Source organism: Papio anubis, chromosome 20 (assembly GCF_008728515.1).
Source record: "Papio anubis isolate 15944 chromosome 20, Panubis1.0, whole genome shotgun sequence".
Classification (NCBI taxonomy): Eukaryota; Metazoa; Chordata; class Mammalia; order Primates; family Cercopithecidae; genus Papio; species Papio anubis.
The window spans coordinates 31756318-31781132 of record NC_044995.1 but is presented as its reverse complement, the minus strand read 5'-3'; the positions used below and the strand labels follow the sequence as shown (position 1 = coordinate 31781132).

Below are 24815 nucleotides of genomic sequence, written 5' to 3'. Positions count from 1 at the left end.
TATCATACCAAACATTTGAAGACTTTTAAAAGAAAAAAAACTTCAGAGAAATTAAATTTAACATAGTTTAATTGAGCAAAGAATAATTTGCAAATTAAGCAGCCTGTGGGTCCCTAGTAGCCTCAGACAGACCCCAGCACAGCCACAAGGTAAAAAAGATTTATGTACAGAGAAAGCAAAGTGACATACAGAAAATACAAGTGAGGTACAGAAACAGCCAGATTTATTACAGCTTGGGATTTGTCTTATTTGAATACCGTTTGATCATTCGATGTTCTTTTTTTTTTTTTTTTTTTGAGACGGAGTCTCGCTCTCTTGCCCAGGCTGGAGTGCAGTGGCCGGATCTCAGCTCACTGCAAGCTCCGCCTCCTGGGTTCACGCCATTCTCCTGCCTCAGCCTCCCGAGTAGCTGGGACTACAGGCGCCCGCCACCTTGCCCGGCTAGTTTTTTGTATTTCTTAGTAGAGATGGGGTTTCACCGTGTTAGCCAGGATGGTCTCGATCTCCTGACCTCGTGATCCACCCGTCTCGGCCTCCCAAAGTGCTGGGATTACAGGCTTGAGCCACCGCGCCCAGCCCGATGTTCTTTTATTGTGAAAAACACAGTGGTTGGTACAAGAATAGGTTACAATCTATGTACATATTCAGCTAGGTTTTCATTTACTATGTACAGAAAACCCTATTAACGAAAATTAAACCTAAAAGGGGTCAGCTTTAGGCTATAATTAATTTAGCACTATCTCCCTTTTGGTTATCTCCTCAATTTCAAGAAATAAACCAAAACTTTAGACAGTGATATTACTTTGTCACCATTACAAATGTACTTATTTAGTCTCAAATTCCACTATAAAATAGCAGAACTGTGGGTTTTACAAAGTGAAAACAAGTACTTCAGTTTATTATTTTTAAAAATGATTACAGTAGAAGAAACCTCCTTGTATCGAAATCTGCTTTTTACCAAAGAAAAACAAGACGTGGCCAGTTTTAGAATCTACCTATTTCTTTAAATTTGCAGTTTGACTATGTCACATTTAGCATGAATGACTCCATTTTGGTTTGCTTTGGTTTGGTCTGTTTGGGCCTAGCGAACAAGCTCAGTCCAGAATGATGGCCTCGAATAATTTTGTTTAAAATATTTCCCCCTTTTGATTAAGTTTTCACATAGGTCAGAGTGTCACCAAAACTTAGGGTCTTAGTGTCACTCTCAGTTTCCATTATTTTAGGTTTCCGTTCTTATCCGGTCATTCATAGGTTATGGTGTTCTCATGGTCACATACATCTTCAAGTTTTCATCATTCCTGTTAAAGACAGACCACATGAGATGACTGCATGCAAAGATTTATAACTTTTGAGACAATAGAGTGCAGTAGGGAGACTATTATTTTGACTATCAGGAAAATAATGTCAAGAGCTAGAAGTATGCTTTTTTTTTGTTTCTTTTGAGAAGAAATCTCACTCTTGTCACCCAGGCTGGAGTGCAATGGCACGATCTCAGCTCACTGCAACCTCTGCCTCCTGGGTTCAAGTGATTCTCCTGCCTCAGCCTCCCAAGTAGCTGGGATTTCAGGCATGTGTCACCATCCCCGGCTAATTTTTGTATTTTTAGTAGAGACAGGGTTTCAGCATGTTGGCCAGGCACGTCTCGAATTTCTGACTGGTGATCCTGCCTCGGCTTCCCGAAGTGCTGGGATTACATGTGTGAGCCACCGCTGCAGGCCTGAAGTATGCTTTCTAACCAAGGACCCCATGAACCAACCAACTAAGATTAAATAGATCAAATAATTAACTTGTTAAATGGTCTACTCATTTCAACCAAGCAGTCAGTTCATTAATTTCCTACAACGGAATCTCTGTAATACTTGAAGTATTTCTCCATGTGCAACTACAAATACTAGCAACTGCACAGATACTTCTCTGTTTATCCAGTAAGTAAACTAGATACATTCTTTTATTTAGCACAACTTTAGTTTAAAAAAAAAAAAAAAAAAAAAAAGCCGGGCGCAGTGGTTGAAGTCTGTAATCCCAGCACTTTGGGAGGACGAGACGGCTGGATCACGAGGTCGGGAGATCGACACCATCCTGGCTAACACAGTGAAACCCCGTCTCATTAAAAAATGCAAAAAATCTAGCTGGGTGAGGTGGCAGGGGCCTGTGGTCCCAGCTACTTGGGAGGCTGAGGCAGGAGAATGGTGTGGACCCGGGAGGTGGAGCTTGCAGTGAGCCGAGATCGGCCACTGCACTCCAGCCTGGGCGACAGAGCCAGACTGTCTCAAAAAAAAAAAAAAAAAAAAAGGCTTCCAATGACCTTTTGTAAAGGTCAACACATTTTTTCCACTCTAAGTGGATCTGACTGTCATCTATTGCAATTACAAAAGCAATTTAGTGAATTTAGTTAGCTTTGCTCAGTACTATTGTATCTGTAATACCTTATTTAACCGTTTTACAACTTTTCTAGTGAAATAAATATCTTTGTAATTGGACAACTTTTCAGAAAGTTTTCATAAGGGAAAAAAAGTCTTAGTATCCTTTTAGCTACGGTTAAAACATCATCCTTCTTGCATCAGAAAGCTTTTATACTACCAGAAAACATGCATTAAAAATGACAGTTGGCCGGGCGCGGTGGCTCAAGCCTGTAATCCCAGCACTTTGGGAGGCCGAGACGGGCGGATCACGAGGTCAGGAGATCGAGACCATCCTGGCTAACACAGTGAAACCCCGTCTCTACTAAAAATACAAAAAATTAGCCGGGCGTAGTGGCGGCGCCTGTAGTCCCAGCTACTCGGGAGGCTGAGGCAGGAGAATGGCGTAAACCCGGGAGGCGGAGCTTGCAGTGAGCCGAGATGGCGCCACTGCACTCCAGCCTGGGGGCGACAGAGCGAGACTCCGCCTCAAAAAAAAAAAAAAAAAAAAAAAAAAAAAGACGGTTGCCAGGTGTGCAGTTTTCTCTCCATTGCTCATGTCTGTAATCCCAGTATTTTGGGACTGAGGTGTGAGGATCCCCAGAGGGCAGGAGTTCGAGACCAGACTAACATGGTAAAATCCCGTCTCTACTAAAAACACAAAAATCACCTGGGCGTAGTAGCGGCCCCCTGTAATCCTAGCTACATGGGAGGCTGAGGCAGGACAATTGCTTGAACCTGGAAGGCAGAGGTTGCAGTGAGCCAAGATGGCGCCATTGCACTCCAGCCTGGGCAACATGAGTGAAACTCAGTCTCAAAAAAGAAGAAGAAGAAAAAAAAAAGCCTGGCGAGGTGGCTCATGCCTGTAATCCCAGCACTTTGGGAGGCTGAGGCGGGTGGATCACGAGGTCAGGAGTTCGAGACCAGCCTGGCTAATACGGTGAAACCCCGTCTCTACTAAAAATACAAAAATTAGCTAGGCATGATGGTACGTGCCTGTAGTCCCAGCTACTTGGGAGACTGAGGCAGAAGAATTGCTTGAATCCAAGAGGTCAAGGTTGCATTAAGCCGCGATCTTGCCACTGCACTCCAGCCTGGGCCACAGAGTGAGACTCTGTCTCAAAAAAAAAAAAAAAAATGACAATTTCGGTATAAATGTTTAAATGGCCTATAAGGTAGCAGAAACATACATAAACTTAATTGTCTTCTAAGAATTATAAGTTTGACAAAAAAAAAATTGGTCTTAACTTAGTGTAGTAATTTAGAATCGTCACCACACACACACACACACACACACACACTAAATTTATATTTAATGTGAATTACTTTATCTTTTCTGTGATGAGTAGTGAAATGCAGAGTTTTTAATAATGGAAACTTCAAGAACTCAGGAATAGGGGCCGAACACGGAGGCTCACACCTGTAATCCCAGCACTTTGGGAGGCTGAGGAAGGCGGATCACGAGGTCAGGAGTCCGAGACCAGTCTGCCCAACATGGTGAAACCTATTTCTACTAAAATTACAAAAATTATGCATGGTGGTAGCCACCTGTTGTCCCAACTACTTGGGAGGCTGAGGCAGGGGAATTACTTGAACCTGGGAGGTAGAGGTTGCAGTGAGCAGAGATCATGCCATTGCACTCCAGCCTAGGTGACAAAAGTGAAACTCCATCTCAAAAAAAAAAAAATTAATTTAATTCTAAAAAAAGAACTCAGGAAAAATCAAGTGGCTGCCTAGGTTCTCTGTGAGTCCACACTTAACATTAAGTTTATGTCTTCGTAAACACTTCTTAAACATTTCTTAAACATTGGGTTACTTTCCCCCAATTTAGGTGCACACCACTATTCCTGAGAGGTTATCATAGTTAATTTGACTTGGACCACAGAGTTTATTTAAAAAGCATATCTAAAACATTTCTGTACTGGCTGATATAACTTTAAAAATGTGGCAGAGTACTTTTGTAGTGGTCAATTAATTTTTGTCATGTCTGGGCTCACAGGTTTTTTTGTTTGCTTGTTTTGGTTTTTTGTTTCGTTTTGTTTTGTTTTTGAGACGGAGTTTCTCTCTTGTTGCCCGGGCTGGAAATGGCACAATCTTGGCTCACTGCAACCTCTGCCTCATGGGTTCAAGCAATTCTCCTGCCTCAGTCTCCCAAGTGGCTGGGAATACAGGCATGTGCCACCATGCCCAGCTAATTTTGTATTTTTAGTAGAGATGGGGGTTTCTTCATGTTGGCCAGGCTGGTCTCCAACTCCTAACCTCAGGTGATCTGCCCACCTCGGCCTATCAAAGTGCTGGGGTTACAGGCGTGAGTCATCGCACCCTGGCCTGGGCTGACAGTTTTTTAAGAGTCTCTCTCTTCATTCGAATTCTCACAATCCCTGGCCAGTCCAAATAATATGATCCTAAAATTATCAGAAGCATGTACTTAACTCTGTGGACCCTTTTCATCTTTTCATGAACCTCTTTAAAGACACACTCCTCTAGGATGTCATGTGCTTTTGAAGTTTTTAGAAACTACATCAGAATTAAACCATTAACTATGGAAATGACTTCAAATGGTTATGAAGAAACAAATGAAAAAAATGATTTTACCTGTGGTCTATGATAATTTATTATAGTAACCATAAGTATTACTAATAGCATATACTCAGGTATATTAGATTTTTAGAGATTTCATATAATTTTGAAATGAATAGCATAACATTTATTAAAATATAAGTTGATAAAGGTCATACTTTTTTTTTTTTTTTTTTTTTTGAGACGGAGTCTCGCTCTGTTACCCAGGCTGGAGTACAGTGGCGTGATCTCCGCTCACTGCAAGCTCCGCCTCCCGGGTTCGCGCCATTCTCCTGCCTCAGCCTCCCGAGTAGCTGGGACTACAGGCGCCGCCACCTCGCCCGGCTAATTTTTCTGTATTTTAAGTAGAGACGGGGTTTCACCGTGTTAGCCAGGATGGTCTCGATCTCCTGAAGGTCATACTTTTTAATTTGACAATGCTTTCCATGTAATTTAACACATCAAAGAATTCTGTTTATCACTCTTTTGGATGCTGCATTGGAACACTGTAGCATTCCAATGTTAGGGGTCAAATACACACAACTTTTAAGCTGAATTTTAATTTTGGGAAGCCTGCCAAATATGTCAAAGGGTTAAAATACTTGAACAAAATGGGATCACAGGCCACTATTAAATAATAATCATTCATTTAGCCAAAGCAAGTAGTAAAAGATTTTATTTATTTATTTATTTATTTATTTATTTATTTATTGAGACAGAGTCTCCCTCTGTCGCCCGGGCTGGAGTGCAGTGGCGTGATCTTGGCTCACTGAAACCTCTGCCTCCCAGGTTCAAGCAATTCTCCTGCCTCAGCCTCCGGAGTAGCTGAGACTACAGGTGCCCACCATCGTGCCTGGCTAATTTTTGTATTTTAGTAGAGATGGGCTTTTGGCATGTTGGCCAGGCTGATCTCGAACTCCTGACCTCAGGTGATCCGCCTGCCTCAACCTCCCAAAGTGCTGAGATTTCAGGCATGAGCCACGGTGCCTGGCCTGTTAGAAGATTTATAAAAACAAAACCGTTTACTGTTTGATGCAGGAGATTTAGTTTTACAATCAAATGACCCAAGAAAGACAGCACGAGAAAAGCCCTATCTCTACTCTCTCTCTTTTTAAATTAATTCAAAAGGTGAATAAAAATATGTTATTGTGTTATAGTAATAATACATAAAATTTTTGTTCCAAGAGAAAATCAACTTTTACTTTTCTATTAGTGTGTTATCAATACTAAAGCTAGTTTTGGCCAGGCACAGTGGCTCACACCTGTAATCCCAATACTTTGGAAGGTCGAGGCAGGCAGATCACCTGAGGTTAGGAGTTCGAGACCAGCCTGGCCAATATGCAAAATCCTGTCCCTACTAAATTACGAAAATTAGCCGGGCGTGGTGGCAGGCACCTGTAGTCCCAGCTACCAGAGAGGCTAAGCAGGAGAATCACTTGAACCCAGGACGTGGAGGTTGCAGTGTGCCAAGATTGCGCCACTGCACTCCAGCCTGGGTGACACAGCAAGACTCTGTCTCAAAAAATAAAAATCAAAAATAAAAAAATTTAAAAAATTAAAAGCTAATTTTCACAAAACTTTATAAATAAATCCACCAAATCTATCATTTTGACCACTGTAGATTTCCATACATAGTTTATAATCTCTTTTAATTACTTTTTTTTTTCTTTTTTGATAGGGAGTTTCGCTTTTGTTGCCCAGACTGGAGAGCAATGGTGCAATCTCTCCTCACTGCAACCTCTGCCTCCTGGGTTCAAGTGATTCTCCTGCCTCAGCCTCCCGAGTAGCTGGAATTACAGGCATGTGCCACCATGTCTGGCTAATTTTGTATTTTCAGTAGAGATGGAGTTTCTCCATGTCGGTCAAGCTAGTCTCCAACTCCCGACCTCAGGTGATCCGCCGCCTCGGCCTCCCAAAATGCTGGGATTATAGGGATGAGCCACCGCGCCCAGGCTTCTTTTAAATACTTTTTAAACTTTCTGTATTTTATTTTTATCTATGTCCTTTTTATTTTCTCAATTTGAGACAATCTTTAAGTAATTTCAAACAAGACAAAATTTTTTATTTTTTTTATTTTTTTTATTTTTTTATTTTTTTTTGAGACGGAGTCTGGCTCTGTTGCCCAGGCTGGAGTGCAATGGCCGGATCTCAGCTCACTGCAAGCCCCGCCTCCCGGGTTCACGCCATTCTCCTGCCTCAGCCTCCCGAGTAGCTGGGACTACAGGTGCCCGCCACCTCGCCCGGCTAATTTTTTTTGTATTTTAGTAGAGACGGGGTTTCACCGTGTTAGCCAGGATGGTCTCGATCTCCTGAACTCGTGATCCACCCGTCTCGGTCTCCCAAAGTGCTGGGATTACAGGCTTGAGCCACCGCGCCCGGCCGACAAAATATTTTTAACTTTCTTCATTGAAAGCATATTTTTGCTTTTGTTTGCACACTATGCAAAATTGTTTTTCTTAGATCCAGTAGTTTTAATTATATATATAAATTACATTAACTCTTAAAAACCTAATTTTTAGTGAAATCTCTAGTAAATAATTTTGAACTGTTTGGTATCAGTATTTGTAGACAAAAACCATTTTATATTTTTAATAGATTTTTTTCAAATTCTCTGTTAACTAGCAGATCTAAATATGTTCAGCTTTTCTATATCATATAAAAATAAGAGTCTAGTCGGGTATGGTGGCTCATGCTTGTAATCCCAGAATCGTGAAAGGCCAAGGCACAAAGACTGCTTAAGCCCAGGGATTGGAGGCAAGCCTGGGCAACATGGCAAAACCCCATGTCTACAAAAAATACAAAAATGAGCTCGGCATGGTTAGCTGCATCTGTAGTACCAGCTACTCAGGAGGCTGAGGTAGGAGAATTGCCTGAGGCCAGGAGATCGAGAGTGCAATGAACTGTGATCAAGCCACTTCACTCCATCCTGGATGACAGAGACCCTTTTTAAAAAAATTAAATGCCAAAGCATATAAACTTAATCTTATGGGACTTTGGGGGCGGAGATTTGTTTTTATTATTATATCGACAGCTTTGCAGCTACAGGTGATGTCTGATTACATGAAAAACTTTTTTAGTGGCGATTTCTGAGATTTTAGTGCACCTATATCCCAAGCAGTGTACATAGTACCCAATGTGTAGTCTTTTTTTTTCTTTTTTTGAGACAGAGCCTCACTCTGTCGCCCTAGCTGGTGTGCAGTGGCGCCATCTCGGCTCACTGCAAGCTCCACCTCCCAGGTTCACGCCATTCTCTTGCCTCAGCCCCCCGAGTAGTTGGGACTACAGGTGCCCTTCACCACGCCCGACTAATTTTTTTTTTTTTTTTGTATTTTTAGTAGAGACGGGGTTTCACCATGTTAGCCAGGATGGTCTTGATCTCCTGACCTCGTGATCCGCCTGCCTCGGCCTCCCAAAGTGCAGAAGCTTTTTAGTTTAATTAAGTCACATTTATTGATCTTTGTTTTTGTTGTATTTGGTTTTGGGTTTTTGGTCATGAAATCTCTGCCTAAGCCAATGCCTAGAAGAGTGTTTCCGATGTTATCTTGTAGAATTTTTATAGTTTCAAGTTTTACATTTAAGTTTTTGATCCACTTTGGGTTGATTTTTGTATAAAGTGAGCAATGAAGATACAGTTTTATTCTTCTACATATGGTTTGCCAATTATCTCAGCAGTATTTGTTGAATAGGATGTCTTTTCCCTACTTCATGTTTTTGTTTAGTTTGTTAAAGATCAGTTGGCTGAAAGTATTTGGCTTTATCTCTTTATTCACTATTCTGTTCCATTTGTCTATTTGCCTATTTTTATACCAGTACCATGCTGCTTTGGTAACTATAGTCTTCTAGTATAGTTTGAAGTCAGATAATATGATATCTCTAGATTTGTTCTTTTTGCTTAGTTTTGTTTTGGCTATGCGGGCTCTTTTATTTTAGGATTTTTTTTTCTAGTTTTGTGAGGAATGATTGTGGTATTTTGACAAGAATGGCATAAATTTGTAGATTGCTTCCGGCACTATGATGATTTTCACAATATTGACTCTACACATCCATGAGCATGGAATGTGTTTCCATTTGTTTGTGTCACCTTTGATCTCTTTCAGCAGTGTTTTCTAATACTCCTTGTAGAGGTCTTTCACCTCTTTGGTTAGGTATATTCCTAAGTATATTTTTTCTGCAGCTGGTGTAAAGGGGTTGAGTGCTTGACTTGATTCTCAGCTCAGTCACTTGGTGTATACAGTGATATTGATTTGTGTACATTGATTTCATATCCTGAAACTCTACTAAATTTATTTATCAAATCTAGGAGCTGTTTGAATAAGTCTTTAGAGTTTTCTAGGTATACAATCATATCATTGACAAGCAGTGACAGTTTGACTTCCTCTTTACCAATTTGGATGCCCTTTATTCCATTTTTTTTTTTTTTGATGGAGTCTCACTCTGTCACCAGTCTGGAATGTAGTGGCCCAGTCTGGGCTCACTGCAACCTCCACCTTCTGGGTTCAAGCGATTCTCCTGCCTCAGCCTCCCAAGTAGCTAAGACGACAGGTACATGCCACCACACCCAACTGATTTTTGTGTTTTTAGTAGAGATGGAATTTCATCATGTTGGCCACAATGGTCTCGATCTTTTGACCTCAGGAGCTGCCCGCCTCAGCCTCCCAAAGTACTGGGATTACAGGTATGAGCCACCGCTCACTTATACTTTGACTTGCTACATCTTTTTTTTTTTTTTGGAGCCCTTTTTTTTTTTTTGAGACGGAGTCTCGCTCTGTCACCCAGGCTGGAGTGCAGTGGCCGGATCTCAGCTCACTGCAAGCTCCGCCTCCCGGGTTCATGCCATTCTCCGGCCTCAGCCTCCCGAGTAGCTGGGACTACAGGCGCCCGCCACCTCGCCCGGCTAGTTTTTTCTATTTCTTAATAGAGACGGGGTTTCACCGTGTTAGCCAGGATGGTCTCGATCTCCTGACCTCATGATCCGCCCGTCTCGGCCTCCCAAAGTGCTGGGATTACAGGCTTGAGCCACCGCGCCCGGCCGACTTGCTACATCTTTATTCTGCATGAATGTTAACAGAATTATAGATAGATGTAGATATAGATATACATAAGTACATAAACACACACAAGATTATATTAGTTTGTATATGTAAATATTTATGCATACAAAAGATGTTCATCAATAGACATTTCTAATTTTCCAGCCTAACCTGAGGACACAGATGAAGACTTACTTTTCACCTATATGGCTTTATACCATCTCAGATTGGAACACAGCCATAAAGCATTATGTATAAACACGAACAAACTTCATGTTCATGAGCACAGCCTGTGAAGTAATATTTTGGTAGTGTGATGTAAGGCTTTATGTCCAGCTTAGCATTTTAGGTCCTTACTTTTCTTCTCAGAGTATGCCTGTATTATTCATATCCATCATTTTGAGCCTGGCTTGATGTCTACACTTTCCCAGTTTAGCTAATCAGTTGGTTATATTTACCTGAGCTGACCTAATTGGCTTTTTGCAATCATGCATGCTGAGCTAATTTGCTTATTTAACTTATCTGGGATGCAGGGGTAGAGATGAAGATGACCTCTGTCCTACGTGGGACATATACACAAATAAACTTGACCTATACATACATATGTGACTCATTCTTTGTGTATATGTTTATCTATCAACCTATCTTATATCCATATTTATAGAAAAAAGGCACCGAAGTAATGTTGGTTAAAAGGTCATTTCTATTTTCTTTACTTCCAGGCTACATAAATCCAATCAGCCAGTTATCTCAGTGAAGATTTATAAAATCCAAGTCAAAACTTTGCCACACTTTTGTTTTTTATCGTAAATTTGAAAATGTCCTTCTTACCTGGCACCCAGGTCTTTTCATTTCTGAATCTCAGTAAATCAGCCTAGTGGGCTTCTGTCCATCCAGCTGAAAAAAGCAGGAATGTCTGACATCAGTAAGACTATCCTTACTCAGAAAGAAGAGAGAAGTTTTGAGCTAGCTAATAAGAGCCACCATTGGCACTTCTGTGTATGATCACTATGGTCTGGTTGAAATGCGGCCTGGTATCATGTACAGTCATATTTGCTTTCACTATGATGGCCTATCTTCTAGAAAGAGTGCTAGACTTTCTTTCCATTACCATAAAGACACTACTTCAGTCACAAAGATGAAAAGACATAATTGTACTTTTACATCACATACTCATAAAAATGAAGTTGATCCCATGTCTTACAGAAAGCCCTGATGAGAAAAAAAATAAACATTTTACAATTTGTGAGAACCTTAGGACTGGGGCTGGTTTACCTCTGGCCATATGTTCAACATGAAGGGATGGATCAACCTTGACATGGCAGTGGATGACTTCCATTGATTAGTGCATGCTCATTTTCCAGAAGTGAGCAATAAAGACCAATGCTTCCTTTATATATGTTAAATGCAGCAGGATGTATGTCAGAGCATACCTTTATTAGTGTACTCTTCTAGATCTAGTTTACAGGGCAGATATATTTATACATGCATAGAAGTTACTTTTCTTGAGGGGAGGGGGATGGAGTCTCACTCTGTTGCCCAAACTGGAGTGCAGTGGTGTAATCTCAGTTCACCGCAACCTCTGCCTCCTGGGTTCAAGTGATTCTCCTGCCTTGCCCTCCCAAGTAGCTGGGACTACAGGGATGCACCACTACACCCAGCAAATTTTTGTATTTTTAGTAGAGACGGGGTTTCACCATATCGGCGAGTCTGGTCTCGAACTCTTGACCTCATGATCTGTCTACCTCAACCTCCCAAAGTGCTGAGATTACAGGCCTGAGCCACTGCAGCTGACCAGGTAAATCAATTTTTAAAACTTACATACAGGATTATAGGAGTATGTCTAGGTAAATATTTATATATACAAGAAATGTTCCCCAATAGACCATTTTTAATCACTTGGCATATACAAATTATACAGATACATAATTACTTTCAATCTCTTTTGCTCAGTAGCATTTCAGAATGGAACATAGCCATACAATATTGTTTATATAAACATAAAAAAAACCCTTCACCTTCAGTAGCATAGGCTTCAGAAATAAGCTGACAGCAAAGCCATGTTATTTATGCTGTTCAGGTTTGCACTTTAGGGCCCTGCATTCCTTCTCAGTGTATGTATGTGCTCTTCACACCCACTAGTTTGGGCCTGCTTTGATAAACCTGTAGTCACTATTTAGATAATTGTTTGATTGGATCTACCTAGGCTAAGAAAGTTGGCTGATTGGAATCATCTTGGGTTAATCTAATTGGCTAGATTCACCTTTACTGATATAATTGGCTAATTGGTATCACTTGGGCTCATTTAATTGGCAAATTGGAATCACCTTGGGCTAATCTAATTGGCTAATTGGATTCACCTTTACTGATATGATTGACTAATTGATATCACTTGGGCTCATTTAACTGGCTGATTGGAATCACCTGGGCTGAGCTAACTGGCTGACTAGAATCACATGGGCTGAGTTCATTGACCGTGTCTTGAGGAGATTGAGTAAGGTAATGACCTCTTACATACTTTTCTTTTGGGGCTTTTTTTCCCAAGACATATTCATAAATAGACATTAATTAGACATATGTATATAAACCTTAGTTTTTATATGTGTTTTCCTACATATATGTCTTATATCTGTTTCTAAATCTACAGAAGAAAGTTTCCGGCCGGGCATGGTGGCTCACGCTTGTAATCCCAGCACTTTGGAAGGCTGAGGTGGGCTGATCACCCAAGGTCAGGGATTCCAAACCAGCGTGGCCAACACGGTAATACCCCGTCTCTACTAAAAGTATAAAAATTAGCCGGGCATAGTGGCAGGCGCCTGTAGTCCCAGCTACTCGGGAGACTGAGGGAGGAGAATCGCTTGAACCTGGAAGGTGGAGGTTGCAATGAGCCGAGATCATTGTGCCACTGCACTCCAGATATTAGTATGTCTGGACCCTGCTTTTCTTCTCAGTGTAGAAAAGTGCTTTTTACATCCACCATTCTGACTTAATGAATCTACAGTCACTATTTAGATTATTGGCTGATTCGATCCACCTGGGCAGAACTAATTGCCTTATTGGAATCAACTAACTTTAGCTAATTGGTTAATTAGATACTTCTAAACTGAGCTAATTGACTGATTGGAAACACAGAGTTTCAACTAACTGGCTGACTGGACTCGCTAGAACCTAGCTGATTTCCTGACTAAAATCACATGAGCTGAGCTTTCTGTTTAGAATAATCGAGGCTGAGTTAATTGGCAAATTAGATTCACCGGGGCTAATCTCAGTGACTGACTGAAATTGTTAAGGCTGAACTAATTGGCTGTTTGAAATCACCTGGGCTGAGCTAAGTTACTGATTGGAATCACGTGGGTTGAGTCAATTGGCAAAATGTAATCACCTGGGCTGAGGAAATTTACTGATTGGAATTGCCTAGGTTGAGCTGATTGGGTAAATGGAATCACCTGGGCTGAGCTATTTGGCTAATGCGATTCTCCTGGGCTCAGCTAATTTGCTATTTGAAAACACCTAACTTGAGCTCATTGGCTTATTAAATTTGCCTGATGAAATTGTATTCATCTATCTTGAGGAGTATGAGTATGATTTACTTTTCATTTGTGAGTTTTTTGTTTTGTTTTGTTTTTTTGATGGAGTCTCACTCTGTCACCCAGGTTGGAGTGCAATGGCTCCATCGCTGCTCACCGCAACCTCCGCCTCCCTGGTTCAAGTCATTCTCCTGCCTCAGCCTCCTGAGTATCTGGGATTACAGGAACCCACCACCACACCCAGCTCCATCTGAAAAAAAACAAAAAAACAAACAAAAAAACACATTCTATTTCTGTGTCACGTATTTGAAAATAAAAGCCCTAAATTTGAGGGAAGCTTTAAAAAGAATTATTTCTCGGCCGGGCGCGGTGGCTCAAGCCTGTAATCCTAGCACTTTGGGAGGCCGAGACGGGTGGATCACGAGGTCAGGAGATCGAGACCATCCTGGCGAACACGGTGAAACCCCGTCTCTACTGAAAAATACAAAAAAAACTAGCTGGGCGAGGGGGCGGGCGCCTGTAGTCCCAGCTACTCGAGAGGCTGAGGCAGGAGAATGGCGTAAACCCGGGAGGCGGAGCTTGCAGTGAGCTGAGATCCAGCCACTGCACTCCAGCCTGGGCGAAAGAGCGAGACTCCGTCTCAAAAAAAAAAAAAAAAAAAGAAAAAAAAAAGAGTAATTTTTCATTTGCAAATTTGTGTTAAGGCCTTCAAGCTGAGGCTAGTTTATCTATGTTTTCACGTTCACCGGAATTAAAAAGGACATTTTTGACTTGGCAATAAATGACTCTCATGGCCTTAGTGCATTTTTGCTAACAGATGTGAGGAACAAAAACCAATTCTTTCTCTGAAAACATTAAATGCAGCAAGATGAAGGTCAGAACATACCTCCATTTGTGTACTCTTATGGATGGAATTTAAAGGGCAAATAAGATTTTGCATTTATTGAAGTTTTTCTTTAACTTGCTATTAGTACCAACACCCATTTCTCCTTTGACCTCTTATATCTTTATTCTTTCTGCGTATGGAAAAAATGATAGTTAGATCTGTATATAGATAGTCATGGGTAGACAGAAAAACACACACATATAGAATTATATGACTTCGCCTGTGTAGGTATTTATGTATACAAAACATATTAATCAACAAACATTTTAAATTCCCCAGCCTACACTGAGGATGCAGATATAAACTTACTTTCACCTATATGGATCCATACCATCTCAGAATGGAACACAGCCATACAATGTTGTGTTTAAACATCAACAAAGCTTCACATATGGGTGCATGGCCTGGGAAGTATGTTTTTGGTAAAGCCATGTAAGACTCTAGTTCCAGCTTAGCATTTCAGGGCCCTGCTTCCCTTCTCACTGTATGCCTATGTGATTCACATTTGCCATTTGGGTCCTGCCTGGATGTCTTCACTTTTCTAGTTTAGCTAATTGACTTATAGCCATCTAAGATGGTCTAAGTGGCTCATTAAACTCAGCTGGGCTATAGAAGTTGGGAAGGAAAACGACCTCTGACCTACTTATTCTGAGGCTTCCCTACAGGACATAAGCAACAATGGAAATTACATTGGCATACCTATGTTACCCATTTTCCCTGTATATGTTTCTCTAGCCACCTATCTTATATCTGTATCTATATGTATATAAAAGACTGCCAAAGAAGAGTAGGTTAAAGGTGATTTTTTTTTTTTTTTTTTTTTTTTTTTGAGACCGAGTCTCGCTCTGTCTCCCAGGCTGGAGTGCAGTGGCGCGATCTCGGCTCACTGCAAGCTCCGCCTCCCGGGTTCACGCCATTCTCCTGCCTCAGCCTCCCGAGTAGCTGGGACTACAGGCGCCCGCCACCTCGCCCGGCTAGTTTTTTGTATTTTTTAGTAGAGACGGGGTTTCACCGTGTTAGCCAGGATGGTCTCGATCTCCTGACCTCATGATCCGCCCATCTCGGCCTCCTAAAGTGCTGGGATTAGAGGTGTGAGCCACCGCGCCTGGCCAATTTTTGTATTTTTAGTAGAGACGGGATTTCACCATGTTGGTCAGGCTGGTCTCGAACACTTGACCTCATGATTTGCCCACTTTGGCCTCCCAAAGTGCTGAGATTACATGCATGAGCCACGGTGCCTGGCGAGTTTAATTTTTTTTTCACACTGTCTACATAACTAATTATGCATTCAAGAAATATTCATATTGTTTACAGTTTATTACAGTGTAGTAAAATCATTTATAATTAGAATTGTTTATGAATTCATTGTGTTTAAGGTTTTTCAAATGTGAAAACAATTAGGTATGATTTGAAGTAAGTTCAGTTCTAGGACATTACCCACTGGTCTTCATGGTATTTCTGTAATGAGTAGTGTAAACCCGGGTCACCAGAATGGTGCAGACATGCTGATTGAATTAGAATGAGTTCAACCTTGTTGGTAGACTATTGGTGTCCCAGAAGCTGATCATTTACTACAGCTTACTAAATGTTGTTCCATAATGACAGTGGGCACTTTTACCCGGGTTACCTTTTTCATTAATGTGGGCCTGTTGTGGTCTCCTGTTTTTCTTAAGCTATCCCAGGTGACAGGTGATTATTTCTTGCATGAATGAGATTCCCTTTTCTTCCCTCTGCCATACTCTCCCTACTGGAAGCAACATGCGGAAGGTAGAAATGATGACAATATACAAACATGTTTCCTTCATGTGGCCACCATGAGCAGCTTACAACATGGCCCACAAGTTTAGCACAATCAGGATAATCTCCATTTTGGTAAACACATTTACCATTTTGGTAAACACAAAGTCAACACATGAGTAACCTAATTTCATGAGTGATTTCCCACCACAGTCACACATGTTTCTACACTCAAGAGGAAAGTATTACACAGTAGGTGTGCAACAGACTGGGAATCCAGGGTATTATCTTAGAATGTTGCCTACCCACCTGAATAAAATTTAAAAAGTCTTTCTACTGTTTTGTTATCTACATAAACAAAAATGTCATCTGCAAATAATAATGAACTACTTTCCAGTTTTATTCATTACAAATATTTACTAACCTCTTTTTTCTGGCTTAAATTATTTTTCCTTTATGTGCCATTTTATACATTCACACACAAATAGAACAATGAAAATATATCCAATTATTCAATTTTGGTTTAATTTTTATTAAAATAAGCGTTAAAAATAATTTTTTGTGTGTGTTTGAAGAGGGCTTTTATTGTTGTACTCAAGAGTGTTATTTGTGGAGACAAAGTTGCCTGTGTTTTATTCTGGGGAGAATCCAAGCCATAAGCCATAACATTTTACATTAATAAATTCAATACAAAGCAGAAAGTATAAATTTGCTTTCAGCATATTCAAGGTGTTTAATTTTCCATTAGTCACCTAATTAAAATTTTTTTCCAATAATTATGCTTTTCTTCTGAAAATATGTACGAATGCATACTCACCAAACACACTTCATGATTTCTTACACCTAAGGTTTATCTTCAGAGGAGTATGTGTATATTTCACTCTATGAAAATTAAAACTAGGCCGGGCGCGGTGGCTCAAGCCTGTAATCCCAGCACTTTGGGAGGCCGAGACGGGCGGATCACGAGGTCAGGAGATCGAGACCATCCTGGCGAACACGGTGAAACCCCGTCTCTACTAAAAAAATACAAAAAACTAGCAGGGCGAGGTGGCGGGTGCCTGTAGTCCCAGCTACTCGGGAGGCTGAGGCAGGAGAATGGCGTAAACCCGGGAGGCGGAGCTTGCAGTGAGCTGAGATCCAGCCACTGTACTCCAGCCTGGGCGACAGAGCCAGACTCCATCTCAAAAAAAAAAAAAAAAAAGAAAATTAAAACTAAAAGTCTCTATGTTTGCAAGCAAAGAGACCACATGTTCAAAGAAAACTATATAACAAATATTTATTAATAATTTTTCAGGACTCAGAAATGTAAAAATTATATATATATATTTTTTTCTTTTGAGGAATCTCACTCTGTCACCCAGGCTGGAGTGCAGCACTGCAGTCTCAGCTCACTGCAACCTCCACCTCCCAGGTTCAAGTGATTCTCCTGCCTCAGCCTCCAGGTGTGCGCCACTATGCCTGGCTAATTTTTCTATTTTTAGTAGAGACAGGGTTTCACCATGTTGGCCAGGCTGGTCTTGAACTCCTGAACTCAGGCAATCCACCTGCTTTAGTCTCCGAAATTGCTGGGATAACAGGCGTAAGCCACTGCACATGGCCGTTTTTTTTTGAGATGGAGTCTTGCTCTGTTGCCCTGGCTGGAGTGCAGTGGCACGATCTTGGCTCACTGCAACCTCCACCTCCCGGGATCATGCCATTCTCCTGCCTCAGCCTCCCAAGTAGCTGGGACTACAGGCGCCCACCACCACGCCCAGGTAATTTTTTGTATTTTTAGTAGAGACAGGGTTTCACCATGTTAGTCAGGATGGTCTTAATCTCCTGACCTTGTGATTCACCTGCCTCAGCCTCCCAAAGTGCTGGGATTACAGGTGTGAGCCACCGCGCCCGGCTTCTTTTTTTTTTTTTTTGAGATGAAGTGTCCCTTTGTCACCCAGGCTGGAGTGCAGTGGTGCTATCTCAGCTCACTGCAACTCCACCTCCCAGGTTCAAGCCATTCTCCTGCCTCAGGCTCCTGAGTAGCTAAAGGTGCACCACCATGCCCAACTAATTTATGTAGTTTTAGTAGAGAGAGAGTTTCACAATGTTGGTCAGGCTGGTCTTGAACTCCTGACCTCATGATGTGCCCGACTTGGCCTACCAATGTGCTAGGATTACAGGCATGAGCCACTGTGCCCAGCCCATATTCTATTTATATATCTGTATAATTTTTATTATGACCATAAAAATAACCCTGTTGTCAATTACAATTTAATTGGATATTTTAAAATAACTAAAAGTGTATAATTACACTGTTTGGAATAGAAAGGATAAATACTAGAGGTGATGGATACCTTATTTACCCTAATTACTACATATTATATGCCTGAATCAAAATATGCTCTATAAGACATATATACACATACTATATACTCAAAAATAGTAATAATAAATTACGAAAAAAGATTAAAAATTTAACTAATGGGAACAATATTCTTCAATTCATTTGCAGTTTAAAGCTACTGGCAAAGTGATTACTAGTGATGGTAGTCCACCATATGCCAAATAGTATACTTCTTTCATCTTTTACTTACACCATTGAGTATAGTGGGATAGGTTAAAGTTAGTGGCATAATAATGCTTCATTAAATGCACAATAGTTTTAAGATGGTAAAAAATAAAATTAGGCCGGGCATACTGGCTCACACCTGTAATCTCAACACTTTGGGAGGCCGAGGTGGGTGGATCACTTGAGCTTAGGAGTTCGAGACTAGCCTGACCAATATGAGCAAACCCTGTGACTACTAAAAATACAAAAATTAGCCGGGAGTGGTGTCGCGCACCTGTAGTCCCCACTACTCGGGAGGCAGGCTAAGGCAGGAGGATTTCTTGAACTTGGGAGGCAGAGGTTGCAGTCATTGTGCTGAGATCATGCTGCTGCACTCCAGCCTGGGTGACAGAGCAAGACTCCGTCTCAAGAGAAAAGTTAAATAAATAAATAAATAAAATATAAATTAAGTTCACACATAATCTAACAATTTTAAAATATATTACATTTTATTACATAACAGTAAAATTAGTAAAATAATACAATAATTGATTAACTATAATTTATAATTTATTTCTCTCAGTATAATGTAGAAAAGTATTACTCTGAACACCTACCTTAAACATTGCTTAATTCAGGTTAACTACAATGAGCCTCTCCACTTATATTTTCATCATGCATCTTACATTTTAATGTCCTTACTCTTTTATAAAAAAGGTCATAAAGAATGTCCAATAAAGAATCTCTAATATCTCTGATGCAGTGACAATTGATCACATATGTTCACATGTGAATACAATAGAAATAAAGTAACAGCATAAAGTAATTTGAAAGCTGTATTACATCATTATTCACTTTTCAAAAAATTGTTTTCAAGGAAACCAGTATACTTTCAATGTAATTACAAAGCTTCAAAAAAATCTCCTTTTTTATATAGTTTTATCAAAAGTTATATTCAAATAATTTGACTTTAGTTGTGAATTCATTTTTATACTCAACACTGTTATTTAGTGTAATGTCTGAAGTGTCAGTACCTTATTCTTTAATTCTCTGATATGTACATACAATTAATTTTGAATTAAATATTTTTTCATGTTGACTGCCTCTGCAAAAATATTTTTTAGTATAAACTCTGGTGTTTTCTTTTTTTTTTTTTTTTTTTTTTTTGAGACGGAGTCTCGCTGTGTCGCCCAGGCTGGAGTGCAGTGGCCGGATCTCAGCTCACTGCAAGCTCCGCCTCCCGGGTTCACGCCATTCTCCGGCCTCAGCCTCCCGAGTAGCTGGGACTACAGGCGCCCGCCACCTCGCCCGGCTAGTTTTTTGTATTTCTTAATAGAGACGGAGTTTCACCGTGTTAGCCAGGATGGTCTCGATCTCCTGACCTCGTGATCCGCCCCTCTCGGCCTCCCAAAGTGCTGGGATTACAGGCTTGAGCCACCGTGCCCGGCCAACTCTGGTGTTTTCTGAGCTGTACTTTTTTTTTTTTAAGTGTTTCCAAATTCATTACATTTGCAAGACTCTTCTCCAATATAAGTTCCCTGATGTTGAGCAAAGCTGGAGCAACTGCTTCAGGGTTTTCCTCTAGTACAAAATGTGTGCAATAAACCCCCTCTAAATTTGTAATGGTTGTCTTCAGAATAAACACTCTTCTTCACTTTAAAGGCTTATATTTTCTGAAAGACTTTTTGACAGTAATTGCACTTTTAATGCTTTTATTAACTATGAACCTTCTTATGTTGAGTAAGATGTGAGTAGGCATTCATGGGTTTTCCATATTCTTTATATTTGTATAATTTTTCTCAAGGATACTAGCTTTCCTGCAAAATAAGGTGTACACACTGACTAAAAGTTTTGCCACATTCTTCATGCTTGTAGGAATTTTGCCAGTATGAATTATCTTACCATCAAAAATGGCAACCATATAAAGGTTGTTTCACATTTTATATATTTTAGGGTTTCACACTAATATAAATTTTTTATGTCTAGAAAGGATGGAGGTGTTGATAAAAGCACTGTCACACCTTTCATGTTTGTAGAGTTCCTCTTCAGCATAAATTATCACCATGTCTCTTAAGAATTAAAACTTGTGGCCAGGCATGGTGGCTCATGCCTATAATTCCAGCACTTTAGGAGGCCGAGGTGGGTGGATTATGTGAGGTCAGGAGTTGGATACCAGCCTGACAAACATGGTGTAACCCTGTCTCTACTACAAATACAAAAGTTAGCTGGGCGTGGGGGTGGGCACCGGTAATCCCCTCTACTTGGGAGGCTGAGGCAGGAGAATGGATTGAACCCAGGAGGCAGAGGTTGCAGTGAGTCGAGATTGTGCTGTTGCACACCAGCCTGGGTGATAAGAGTTGAAACTCCATCTCAAAAAAAAAAAAAAAAAAAAAAAAAGAACTTGTTATATGCCTTGCCACATTCTTCAAACTTGTGGAGTTTCTTTCCAGTATGAATTATGTGTAATAAAATTGAGAAGTTCCTTAAAAAATTTGTCGCATTCTTTATATTTGTAGGGTTTATATTCCATATCAATTCTCATAGTTAGAATTGAGGGCTGGTTAAAAGCTTTTCCACATTCATCACATTCATATGGTTTCTCTCCAGTATGAATTATCTTATGTGTAGTAAGGTGTGAGGATAGGTGAAAAGCTCTGCCACATTACTCACATCTGTAGGGTTTCTCTCCAGTATGAAATCTCTTATGTGTAGTAAGTTTAGAGGAGCGCTCAAAGGCTTTGCCACATTCTTCACATCTGTAGGGTTTTCCAGTATGAATTTTCTTATGTGTAGTAAGGTTAGAGAACTGCTTAAAAGCTTTGCTGCATTCTTCACATTTGTAGAATTTCTCTCGAGTATGAATTATTTTATGTGTAGTACGGCGTGAGGACTGCTTGAAGGTTTTACCACATTCTTCACATTTGTAGAATTTATCTCCAGTATGAATTCTCTTATGTGCAGTAAGGTGTGAGAACTGGTGAAAGGCTTTGCCACATTCTTCACATTTGTAGGGTTTCTCTCCAGTATGAATTTTCTTATGTCTAGTAAGGCTGCAAAAGTAGTTAAAGACTTTGTCACATTCTTCACATTTGTAGGGTTTCCCTCCAGTATGAATTTTCTTATGTGTAGTAAGAGTTGATAACTGCTTATAAGCTTTGCCACATTCTATATATTTGAAAGGTTTTTTCCCAGTATGTCCTCTCTTTTGTCTGTTTGAATTTGAAAATTGATGAAACACTTTCACATATTTATCACATTGAAATATTTTTCTCGGGGTAGTTGTCAAACATTGGTTAAGTTCATTATAACCTTCTTTGTGTACCTTGTGCACCTTCTTGTGCACCTTCTTGTGCACCTTGCACTCATCCACACTTTCAGGTCCTTTTTTTAACTGTAAATCGCCATGTCCACATTTTTCATACCTTCTCAGTATCACTTTTTGGAAAGTATCTTTTATGCTCTGCTCTGGCCAAAGGTCTTGGGCAAAATGAGAATATATAACTGAAAGAAACAACAAAACCACATTACTTCAATTGGTAGACTCAGATAAATATAAATATGTCATCTTGTATAAACTATAGTTTTATACAAACTACATAAGCAAGATGACACAGCAAAATACCATAGCTGTAATTTCTTCCTGGACATATAAATTTAACAAAAACATACTGACCAAAATACATTTGTAAAAAACTTATAAATAAGTTGTGAAGGGCCCCAGGTGAGCACAATGCAAAGGGCCAAATGGAAGATAATAGAAAAGTCTGTTACTTATACCCAACACAGCTGTTTTTGCTCTCCAGTATAACATTGTGCCTTTAAAAGCAAATTGTCGACTGGCCAGGGTGACTCATGCCTGTAATCCCAGCATGTTGGGAGGCTGACGTGGGTGGATCAGAAGGTCAGGAGTTTAAGACCAGCTTGACAAAGACGGTGAAATTCAATCTGTACTAAAATTCAAAAAATTAGCTGGGTGTGGTGGTGGACACCTGTAATCCCAGCTACTCAGGAGGCTGAGGCAGAGAATTGCTTGAACCTGGGAGGTGAAGGTTGCAGTGAGCTGAGATTCCCAGAATCTCTAGTTAAGACAATTGATTTCAGACTATGCCAGGACAAAGCTATATTACAAAGATTGTAACAGGTAGCATTTTGTTAATGTCAAAATCTCAAAGATTACAATAAATACAAAATATTAGAGCAATATGATCCCATCAAAGTTATAAAATTTTCAAAAGCAACCATAAAATGTATATAAAGTAATTTTTAAAATTCCCAGTAAACTGTACAGGTCAAGCTTGGTGGCTCATTCCTGGAATCCCAACACACTAGGAGGCCAAGGTGGGTAAACCACATTAGATCAGAGTTTGAGACCAGCCTGGCCAACATGGTGAAACCCTGTATCTACTAAAATTACAAAAACTAGCTGGGCGTGGTAGCATGCGCCTGTAATCCCAGCTACTTGGGAGGCTGACACACAAGAATTGCTTGAACATGGGAGGGGACGATTGCAGTGAGTGGATATTGTACCACTGCACTCCAGACTGGGTGACAGAGCAAGACTGTCTCAAAACTAAAATAAAATAGGCTGGGCACATGGCTCACGCCTATAATCCCAGGAACTTAGGAGGCCGAGGTGGGTGGATCATTTGAAGTCAGGAGTCCAAAATTAGCCTGGCCAACATGGTGAAAACCCGTCTCTGCTAAAAATACAAAAACTTAGCTGGGCATGCCAGCAGCCACCTGTAACCCCAGCTACTTGGGAAACGGAGGCAGGAGAATCGTTGGAACTCAGGAGGCAGAGGTTGCCATGAGCAGAGATCGCACCACTGCACTCCAGAGACTGGGCAACAGAAAAAGACTCCATCTCAGAATGAATGAATGAATGAATAAATAAATAAATAAATAAATTTGAAAAATATTAGGTAAGTGAAACAGATAAGTACCGAAGATAAAAATGAGGATAATAATAAGAAATATTAAAATAGCAAAAAACAAAAATTGTGGATATAAAAAATTCAAAAAATAACTGAAAAATTTCTTAAAAGAAAAACTAATGTAAACATGAAAAAGCTGAACAAACTAGGATACACACAAAGATATTTATAACAAACACACATACAAGCAAAACTTCAAAACTCACAGATAAGAAGAGAAATTTTAGGAGCTGCAATGTAGGCAGATGTAATGATGAAGAATTTTTGTATTCAACTGAAGTTTATTTTTTACCACATTCAAATATATTGTTGGATCTTTTAGAGGTTTCATGTAATCCCCAAGGTACTGCCAAGAAAATATTTGTATGGATACACAAAAGAAAATTTAAAGAATCCTGAATGCATACCAATACAAAAATCAAAAAAACACAAAAACCACAGAAAGAGAAAAGGAGAGACAAAGATACAAGAATCAAATATAACAATTAATAAAATAACATTAGTAAGTTTTCCTCTTTCAGAAAACCATTTAAATACATATATAATTATCTTTCCAATCAAGAGATATACTTTCAATAAACAGGTTTATTAAGAAATTATAAAAATCAAAATTCAACTTGCCTTTCTACAAGAGTCAGCTGAGATCTAATGACAAAAAAAGACTGAAAGTGGCAAAACGGAAGTAGAAATTTCATGTAAATATTAACAAAATGAGAGGAGAAGGGGTCAAAATAATATTACACAAGCTACATGTTAAGTTAAAAACTGTCATACTTTTTAAAATGTACTTTAAGTCAAAACTTCAAAAAGACAAAGAAGGACATTAAAAAAATATATAGATTCATTCACTGGGAACCTATTACAAATTTGTATATACATGTGTGTATTTATGTGTGTGTGTCTCATATTGGGGTTTCAAACATATAAAGCAAATACTAACAAAACTGAATAAACACAGAGAGAGCAATATGATTATAATATGACATTTCAATACTCCACTTTCTTTAATAAAACAAGAGAGAATATTAGTAAGGAAACAGAAGGCTAGAAGGCAGTAAAAAACAATGATTTCTAATGAAGGTATAGAGAACACTCCTCAACAACAACAGAATACACAGCCTTCTCAATAGCTCATACAACTTTCTTCTTTATAGACCACCTGTTAGGCCAAAAACAAAGCCTTAACACATTTTTTAAAACTGAAATTTTATAGATCACT

General features: G+C 39.8%; 1 protein-coding gene and 1 long non-coding RNA gene across 2 annotated transcripts in view; both read right to left on the bottom strand.

Moving 5' to 3' along the window:
* The window catches only part of LOC101007196 (zinc finger protein 506), a 504157-nt gene that overhangs the window by 470404 nt on the left and 8938 nt on the right, over positions 1-24815 (bottom strand).
* On the bottom strand, positions 584-13706 carry LOC110741844. The gene is made up of 3 exons (XR_002518806.2): positions 13673-13706; positions 10820-10885; positions 584-1298 (listed from the first exon to the last, which is right to left on the bottom strand). It is a non-coding gene; the product is annotated as an uncharacterized LOC110741844 (long non-coding RNA).